This window comes from Coregonus lavaretus (assembly GCF_964263955.1).
Source record: "Coregonus lavaretus genome assembly, contig: HAP1_SCAFFOLD_8293, whole genome shotgun sequence".
NCBI lineage: Eukaryota > Metazoa > Chordata > Actinopteri > Salmoniformes > Salmonidae > Coregonus > Coregonus lavaretus.
The window spans coordinates 1-10,000 of NW_028159532.1; the positions used below are offsets into that span (position 1 = coordinate 1).

At 47.7% G+C, this 10,000-nt stretch overlaps 1 long non-coding RNA gene across 2 annotated transcripts; it reads right to left on the reverse strand.

Annotated features, from left to right (window-relative positions):
- Positions 1 to 1,967: 1,967 nt before the first annotated feature.
- LOC311122747 lies at positions 1,968 to 9,382 on the reverse strand. Of its 2 annotated transcripts, none has more exons than XR_014612496.1 (3): positions 9,300 to 9,382; positions 8,460 to 8,519; positions 1,968 to 1,997 (listed from the first exon to the last, which is right to left on the reverse strand). It is a non-coding gene; the product is annotated as an uncharacterized lncRNA (long non-coding RNA). The 2 variants fall into 2 exon arrangements; XR_014612497.1 differs by having other exon boundaries at positions 1,970 to 2,006.
- Positions 9,383 to 10,000: the final 618 nt, after the last annotated feature.

The following is a 10,000-nucleotide window of genomic DNA, read 5'->3' on the forward strand; positions in this document are numbered from 1 at the left end:
CTCCTCCTCCTCCATATCCCTCTCCTCCTCCATATCCCTCTCCTCCTCCTCCTCCATATCCCTCTCCTCCTCCCTCCTCCATATCCCTCCCCTCCTCCTCCTCCATATCCCTCTCCTCCTCCTCCATCCATATCCCTCCCCTCCTCCTCCTCCATATCCCTCTCCTCCTCCTCCTCCTCCATATCCCTCTCCTCCCTTCATATCCCTCTCCTCCTCCTCCTCCATATCCCTCTCCTCCTCCTCCTCCATATCCCTCTCCTCCTCCTCCTCCTCTCCATATCCCTCTCCTACTCCTCCATATCCCTCTCCTCCTCCTCCTCATATCCCTCTCCTCCTCCTCCATATCCCTCTCCTCCTCCTCCTCCTCCATATCCCTCTCCTCCTCCTCCTCCATATCCCTCTCCTCCTCCTCCTCCTCCTCCATATCCCTCTCCTACTCCTCCTCCTCCATATCCCTCTCCTCCTCCTCCTCCATATCCCTCTCCTCCTCCTCCATATCCCTCTCCTACTCCTCCATATCCCTCTCCTACTCCTCCTCCTCCATATCCCTCTCCTCCTCCTCCATATCCCTCTCCTCCTCCTCCTCCTCCTCCATATCCCTCTCCTCCTCCTCCTCCATATCCCTCTCCTCCTCCTCCATATCCCTCTCCTCCTCCTCCTCCTCCTCCTCCTCCATATCCCTCTCCTCCTCCTCCATATCCCTCTCCTCCTCCTCCATATCCCTCTCCTCCTCCTCCTCCATATCCCTCTCCTCCTCCATATCCCTCTCCTCCTCCTCCTCCTCCTCTCCTCCATATCCCTCTCCTCCTCCTCCTCCATATCCCTCTCCTCCTCCTCCTCCATATCCCTCTCCTCCTCCTCCTCCATATCCCTCTCCTCCTCCTCCTCCTCCTCCTCCATATCCCTCTCCTCCTCCTCCTCCTCCTCCATATCCCTCTCCTCCTCCTCCTCCATATCCCTCTCCTCCTCCTCCTCCATATCCCTCTCCTCCTCCTCCTCCATATCCCTCTCCTCCTCCTCCTCCATATCCCTCTCCTCCTCCTCCTCCTCCTCCTCCATATCCCTCTCCTCCTCCTCCATATCCCTCTCCTCCTCCTCCATATCCCTCTCCTCCTCCTCCTCCTCCTCCTTCATATCCCTCTCCTCCTCCTCCTCCTCCTCCTCCTCCTCCTCCATATCCCTCTCCTCCTCCTCCTCCTCCTCCTCCATATCCCTCTCCTCCTCCTCCTACTTGCAAGAGTGCCCTTCCTAAAAATAGCTTTGTATGGTGTGGTGCAGAATTTGTAATCTAACATGTGGTTGGGAGGAAACTAAGCGTGTTTGTGTTTGGGTCCCCTGAGTTAATCATATCCTCTGTTCCAGGGTTTCCCAAACTCGGTCCTCGGGACCCCAAAGGGGCACGTTTTGGTTTCTACCTCAGCACTACACAGCTGATTCAAATGATCAAAGCTCGATGATTAGTTGATTATTTGAATCACGTGTGTAGTCCTAGCAAAAACCAAAACGTGCACCCCTTGGGGTCCCGAGGACCGAGTTTGTGGGGAACCCTGCTCTGTTCTGATCCCAGTCAGTAGGTCTGACTCTCAGGTGGTGGGGGGTCAAACCAGATCTTAGCTATGTGGCCAATGACAGCCTGAGTGTTTGTGGGCAGTGTCATGGTGAGAGATGAGTCACTCTTCAGTCAGACCTGACCACGATAGGAGCTAGAGACTAGAGAGAACATCCATCACTACTGACAAATTATGCTGCTGAGGAATGGTTGGCAGAAACACATGATCATGTACAATTCATGCGTTTCATGGATAGGATGAATAGTGTTACAATCTCACCTATTGAATAGTAGTGTTTGTGTGTGTGTGTGTGTGTGTGTGTGTATGTGTGTGTGGTGTGTGTGTGTGTGTGTGTGTGTGTGTGTGTCACCTATTTCAGCCAGCTGCTCCAGATCAGTAGCCGAGATCATCGCCATTGTTTTTCACTTTCACCTCCCACTGTCAACACTGTCAACACTAAGAAAACAAACAGATGACATCATTATGTACACACTAGCTCTGAAACACTGAACACATGTAGACCCTGTCTTATTACCACTAGCTCTGAAACACTGTACACATGTAGACCCTGTCTTATTACCACTAGCTCTGAAACACTGAACACATGTAGACCCTGTCTTATTACCACTAGCTCTGAAACACTGTACACATGTAGACCCTGTCTTATTACCACTAGCTCTGAAACACTGAACACATGTAGACCCTGTCTTATTACCACTAGCTCTGAAACACTGAACACATGTAGACCCTGTCTTATTACCACTAGCTCTGAAAACACTGAACACATGTAGACTCTGTCTTATTACCACTAGCTCTGAAACACTGAACACATGTAGACCCTGTCTTATTACCACTAGCTCTGAAACACTGTACACATGTAGACCCTGTCTTATTACCACTAGCTCTGAAACACTGTACACATGTAGACCCTGTCTTATTACCACTAGCTCTGAAACACTGTACACATGTAGACCCTGTCTTATTACCACTAGCTCTGAAACACTGTACACATGTAGACCCTGTCTTATTACCACTAGCTCTGAAACACTGTACACATGTAGACCCTGTCTTATTACCACTAGCTCTGAAACACTGTACACATGTAGACCCTGTCTAATTAACACTAGCTCTGAAACACTGTACACATGTAGACCCTGTCTTATTACCACTAGCTCTGAAACACATGTAGATCCTGTCTTATTACCACTAGCTCTGAAACACTGTACACATGTAGACCCTGTCTTATTACCACTAGCTCTGAAACACTGTACACATGTAGACCCTGTCTTATTACCACTAGCTCTGAAACACTGAACACATGTAGATCCTGTCTTATTACCACTAGCTCTGAAACACTGTACACATGTAGACCCTGTCTTATTACCACTAGCTCTGAAACACTGTACACATGTAGACCCTGTCTTATTACCACTAGCTCTGAAACACTGTCCACATGTAGACCCTGTCTTATTACCACTAGCTCTGAAACACTGAACACATGTAGATCCTGTCTTATTACCACTAGCTCTGAAACACTGTACACATGTAGATCCTGTCTTATTACCACTAGCTCTGAAACACTGTACACATGTAGACCCTGTCTTATTACCACTAGCTCTGAAACACTGTCCACATGTAGATCCTGTCTTATTACCACTAGCTCTGAAACACTGTACACATGTAGACCCTGTCTTATTACCACTAGCTCTGAAACACCGTACACATGTAGATCCTGTCTTATTACCACTAGCTCTGAAACACTGTACACATGTAGACCCTGTCTTATTACCACTAGCTCTGAAACACTGAACACATGTAGACCCTGTCTTATTACCACTAGCTCTGAAACACTGTACACATGTAGACCCTGTCTTATTACCACTAGCTCTGAAACACTGTACACATGTAGACCCTGTCTTATTACCACTAGCTCTGAAACACTGTACACATGTAGACCCTGTCTTATTACCACTAGCTCTGAAACACTGTACACATGTAGACCCTGTCTAATTAACACTAGCTCTGAAACACTGTACACATGTAGACCCTGTCTTATTACCACTAGCTCTGAAACACATGTAGATCCTGTCTTATTACCACTAGCTCTGAAACACTGTACACATGTAGACCCTGTCTTATTACCACTAGCTCTGAAACACTGTACACATGTAGACCCTGTCTTATTACCACTAGCTCTGAAACACTGAACACATGTAGATCCTGTCTTATTACCACTAGCTCTGAAACACTGTACACATGTAGACCCTGTCTTATTACCACTAGCTCTGAAACACTGTCCACATGTAGACCCTGTCTTATTACCACTAGCTCTGAAACACTGTCCACATGTAGACCCTGTCTTATTACCACTAGCTCTGAAACACTGAACACATGTAGATCCTGTCTTATTACCACTAGCTCTGAAACACTGTACACATGTAGATCCTGTCTTATTACCACTAGCTCTGAAACACTGTACACATGTAGACCCTGTCTTATTACCACTAGCTCTGAAATACTGTCCACATGTAGATCCTGTCTTATTACCACTAGCTCTGAAACACTGTACACATGTAGACCCTGTCTTATTACCACTAGCTCTGAAACACCGTACACATGTAGATCCTGTCTTATTACCACTAGCTCTGAAACACTGTACACATGTAGACCCTGTCTTATTACCACTAGCTCTGAAACACTGAACACATGTAGACCCTGTCTTATTACCACTAGCTCTGAAACACTGTACACATGTAGACTCTGTCTTATTACCACTAGCTCTGAAACACTGAACACATGTAGACCCTGTCTAATTACCACTAGCTCTGAAACACTGTACACATGTAGACCCTGTCTTATTACCACGAGCTCTGAAACACTGTACACATGTAGACCCTGTCTTATTACCACTAGCTCTGAAACACTGTACACATGTAGACCCTGTCTTATTACCACTAGCTCTGAAACACTGTACACATGTAGACCCTGTCTTATTACCACTAGCTCTGAAACACTGAACACATGTAGACCCTGTCTTATTACCACTAGCTCTGAAACACTGTACACATGTAGATCCTGTCTTATTACCACTAGCTCTGAAACACTGTACACATGTAGACCCTGTCTTATTACCACTAGCTCTGAAACACATGTAGATCCTGTCTTATTACCACTAGCTCTGAAACACTGTACACATGTAGATCCTGTCTTATTACCACTAGCTCTGAAGCACCGTACACATGTAGACCCTGTCTTATTACCACTAGCTCTGAAACACTGAACACATGTAGACCCTGTCTTATTACCACTAGCTCTGAAACACTGAACACATGTAGACCCTGTCTTATTACCACTAGCTCTGAAACACTGTCCACATGTAGACCCTGTCTTATTACCACTAGCTCTGAAACACATGTAGATCCTGTCTTATTACCACTAGCTCTGAAACACTGTACACATGTAGATCTTGTCTTATTACCACTAGCTCTGAAGCACCGTACACATGTAGACCCTGTCTTATTACCACTAGCTCTGAAACACTGAACACATGTACACCCTGTCTTATTACCACTAGCTCTGAAACACTGTACACATGTAGACCCTGTCTTATTACCACTAGCTCTGAAACACTGAACACATGTAGACCCTGTCTTATTACCACTAGCTCTGAAACACTGTACACATGTAGACCCTGTCTTATTACCACTAGCTCTGAAACACTGTACACATGTAGACCCTGTCTTATTACCACTAGCTCTGAAACACTGAACACATGTAGACCCTGTCTTATTACCACTAGCTCTGAAACACTGTACACATGTAGATCCTGTCTTATTACCACTAGCTCTGAAACACTGAACACATGTAGATCCTGTCTTATTACTAATGAACAGATTGGTGTTATATTGTACCTTTGCTGAGGTACAGACCAATAGAACACCTGGCTGATGGAAACAATAAAGAATATGTCCAGGAGGGGAATTCAGTTTTCCATAATAATAATTAATAACAAAGCATAACAATTAAAGCACATTGATAATAAGTCATTGACTGTTGGACCCTACACAGTACACCTGGAGGTTGACTCCGTACACCTGGAGGTTGACTGTAGGACCCTATGCAGTACACCTGGAGGTTGACTCCGTACACCTGGAGGTTGACTGTAGGACCCTACGCAGTACACCTGGAGGTTGACTGTAGGACCCTACGCAGTACACCTGGAGGTTGACTGTAGGACCCTACGCAGTACACCTGGAGGTTGACTGTAGGACCCTACGCAGTACACCTGGAGGTTGACTGTAGGACCCTACGCAGTACACCTGGAGGTTGACTCCGTACACCTGGAGGTTGACTGTAGGACCCTACGCAGTACACCTGGAGGTTGACTGTAGGACCCTATGCAGTACACCTGGAGGTTGACTGTAGGACCCTATGAGGTACACCTGGAGGTTGACTGTAGGACCCTATGCAGTACACCTGGAGGTTGACTGTAGGAACCTACGCAGTACACCTGGAGGTTGACTGTAGGACCCTACGCCGTACACCTGGAGGTTGACTGTAGGACCCTACGCCGTACACCTGGAGGTTGACTGTAGGACCCTACGCAGTACACCTGGAGGTTGACTGTAGGACTCTACGCCGTACACCTGGAGGTTGACTGTAGGACCCTACGCCGTACACCTGGAGGTTGACTGTAGGACCCGATGCCGAACACCTGGAGGTTGACTGTAGGACCCTACGCTGTACACCTGGAGGTTGACTGTAGGACCCTACGCAGAACACCTGGAGGTTGACTGTTAGAACCTATGCTGTACAACTGGGGGTTGACTGAAGGACCCTATGCTGTACAACTGGGGGTTGACTGAAGGACCCTATGCTGTACAACTGGGGGTTGACTGTAGGACCCTACGCCGTACACCTGGAGGTTGACTGTAGGACCCTATGCAGTACACTTGGGGGTTGACTGTAGGACCCTACGCCGTACACCTGGAGGTTGACTGTAGGACCCTATGCAGTACACTTGGGGGTTGTCTGTAGGACCCTACGCCGTACACCTGGGGGTTGACTGTTGGACCCTACACAGTACACCTGGAGGTTGACTCCGTACACCTGGAGGTTGACTGTAGGACCCTATGCAGTACACCTGGAGGTTGACTGTAGGACCCTACGCAGTACACCTGGAGGTTGACTGTAGGACCCTACGCAGTACACCTGGAGGTTGACTGTAGGACCCTACGCAGTACAGCTGGATGTTGACTGTAGGACCCTACGCAGTACAGCTGGAGGTTGACTGTAGGACCCTATGCAGTACACCTGGAGGTTGACTGTAGGACCCTACGCAGTACACCTGGAGGTTGACTGTAGGACCATACGCAGTACACCTGGAGGTTGACTGTAAGACCCTACGCAGTACACCTGGAGGTTGACTGTAGGACCCTACGCAGTACACCTGGAGGTTGACTGTAGGACCCTACGCAGTACACCTGGAGGTTGACTGTAGGACCCTACGCAGTACAGCTGGAGGTTGACTGTAGGACCCTACGCAGTACACCTGGAGGTTGACTGTAGGACCCTACGCAGTACACCTGGAGGTTGACTGTAGGACCCTACGCAGTACAGCTGGAGGTTGACTGTAGGACCCTACGCAGTACACCTGGAGGTTGACTGTAGGACCCTACGCAGTACAGCTGGAGGTTGACTGTAGGACCCTACGCAGTACACCTGGAGGTTGACTGTAGGACCCTACGCAGTACAGCTGGAGGTTGACTGTAGGACCTTACGCAGTACACCTGGAGGTTGACTGTAGGACCCTATGCAGTACACCTGGAGGTTGACTGTAGGACCCTACGCAGTACACCTGGAGGTTGACTGTAGGACCATACGCAGTACACCTGGAGGTTGACTGTAGGACCCTACGCAGTACACCTGGAGGTTGACTGTAGGACCCTACGCAGTACAGCTGGAGGTTGACTGTAGGACCCTACGCAGTACAGCTGGAGGTTGACTGTAGGACCCTACGCAGTACAGCTGGAGGTTGACTGTAGGACCATACGCAGTACACCTGGAGGTTGACTGTAGGACCCTACGCAGTACACCTGGAGGTTGACTGTAGGACCCTACGCAGTACAGCTGGAGGTTGACTGTAGGACCCTACGCAGTACAGCTGGAGGTTGACTGTAGGACCCTACGCAGTACACCTGGAGGTTGACTGTAGGACCCTACGCAGTACACCTGGAGGTTGACTGTAGGACCCTATGCAGTACACCTGGGGGTTGACTGTAGGACCCTACGCAGTACACCTGGAGGTTGACTGTAGGACCCTACGCAGTACAGCTGGAGGTTGACTGTAGGACCCTACGCAGTACAGCTGGAGGTTGACTGTAGGACCCTACGCAGTACACCTGGAGGTTGACTGTAGGACCATACGCAGTACACCTGGAGGTTGACTGTAGGACCCTACGCAGTACACCTGGAGGTTGACTGTAGGACCCTACGCAGTACAGCTGGAGGTTGACTGTAGGACCCTACGCAGTACAGCTGGAGGTTGACTGTAGGACCCTACGCAGTACAGCTGGAGGTTGACTGTAGGACCATACGCAGTACACCTGGAGGTTGACTGTAGGACCCTACGCAGTACACCTGGAGGTTGACTGTAGGACCCTACGCAGTACACCTGGAGGTTGACTGTAGGACCCTACGCAGTACAGCTGGAGGTTGACTGTAGGACCCTACGCAGTACAGCTGGAGGTTGACTGTAGGACCCTACGCAGTACACCTGGAGGTTGACTGCGAATATTGTACGCTAGCTTCAGATTCTAGGCCAGATAACGTGACATAACCAAAGATTTGTCCATTACTAGGGGTTACAAGAAAGACCCATACAAACCACTGCCATAGATTTTAACTAACCTGTTCTTGGCGATGCTTACTTCCTTCTCAAGAAATGTCCGTTTCCAGTTGCTGGTGGTTCTACAAAAAACAGTGAAATATTAAATCCATGTTTTGTAGGGCCTGAGGAGCTTCCTCGCCATCTTAGCTGCCACACATCTACAACTAGTCGTTTCTATGAGACGTGGTCCTAGAAGTAGACGACAGAGTCACACAGTGGGACTCCACACATACACTTGATATAAAAGAGATGTCATATGTAAAAACCACCTGCAACAGGAAACGGACATTTCTAAAACACTTTCTTTATTCGGGTTAAAAAAAGTATCGCCAAGAACAGTTTAGTTGAAAACTCTATGTCGGCGGTTTGTATGAGGAAGTGTAACAGCCAGTAATGGACACCACAAATCTTTGGTTATATCACCTTATCTGGTTTCCAATCTGTAACTAACTGTAGGCTGGCTTAACATCAGTTACTTGTTTTCAAAAGTGGTAGCTAGTCACATTAATGTCAATGTGACACAATGATGTCTCATGTCTTTCAAATGTTCTCTCACAACACTGAATAACTCCACCTAGGTCATATTTTACATTGGCTACTGTTCTTTCAGTTGCATAGCCTACTACAGATTGTTGTCCGTTTAGAAAAGTACAGACTAGTCCAGAAGTTGGACTGAAGTCCCCTTTCTTCAATCCCAGTGAAGGACGGAAACACTCCGCGACTGATTCCCAACGCACCTGGACACAACTCCTTGATAGCTGTTAACGTTCGTTTTATGTTCCGACTGTTTTACAACTATTTTCACCGCAACACGAACAATAAACATTATCCTACTACGAACAATGAAATATGACCCTTACCATCAGTTAAAAACGTTCCCGTAGAGGTTTGAATAAGCTACATTTGACGCTCAGGTGCCTCTGACTGCAAAACTTCCTCAACTCCATGCTGACAGAGTACCGCGCATGCTCAAACGGAGTCCCTCTTTGGCCATTCAATCAAACGAGTAGTCCGATATGAAAAATGTTTGGAATTAAAGAAAACGAAAGTAAGTCCTCTTTTGTTATATCTTTCTTCTCCCCTGATTACAAGAAAGTGAATGTCTAAAAGAAAGTAAATATTTCACTTTATCCTTAGGCAACAAGAACGTGGCCATTTAGAGGGCTATCTGAAATCTCCATGTATTGCAATGACATGCTACCTCGAGGGACAACTTGCCCCAGCATGACTTCAGGTTTCCTGAATTATTATTTTTTGTGGGGAAAGAGGTCGGTTGGTGGTGAAAGCGGGAAGTGTTCTATGACTCATGATAAGTTGGGCCCTCAGCAGGCTACACTGTGGGGTGTTTTATGATGACACATGATGGTCACTCAAGGAGATGGAGAAAGATGCCTCATCCAGCATATGCCATTACTGGCCCTGTAGCCTACAGAAACATACTGGCTCAGTTCTCCATTGTACAGGATCAATGCTATATATTTACCCAGGCTCTGTTCTCCATTGTACAGGATCAATGCCATATATTTCCCTAGGCTCTGTTCTCCATTGTACAGGATCAATG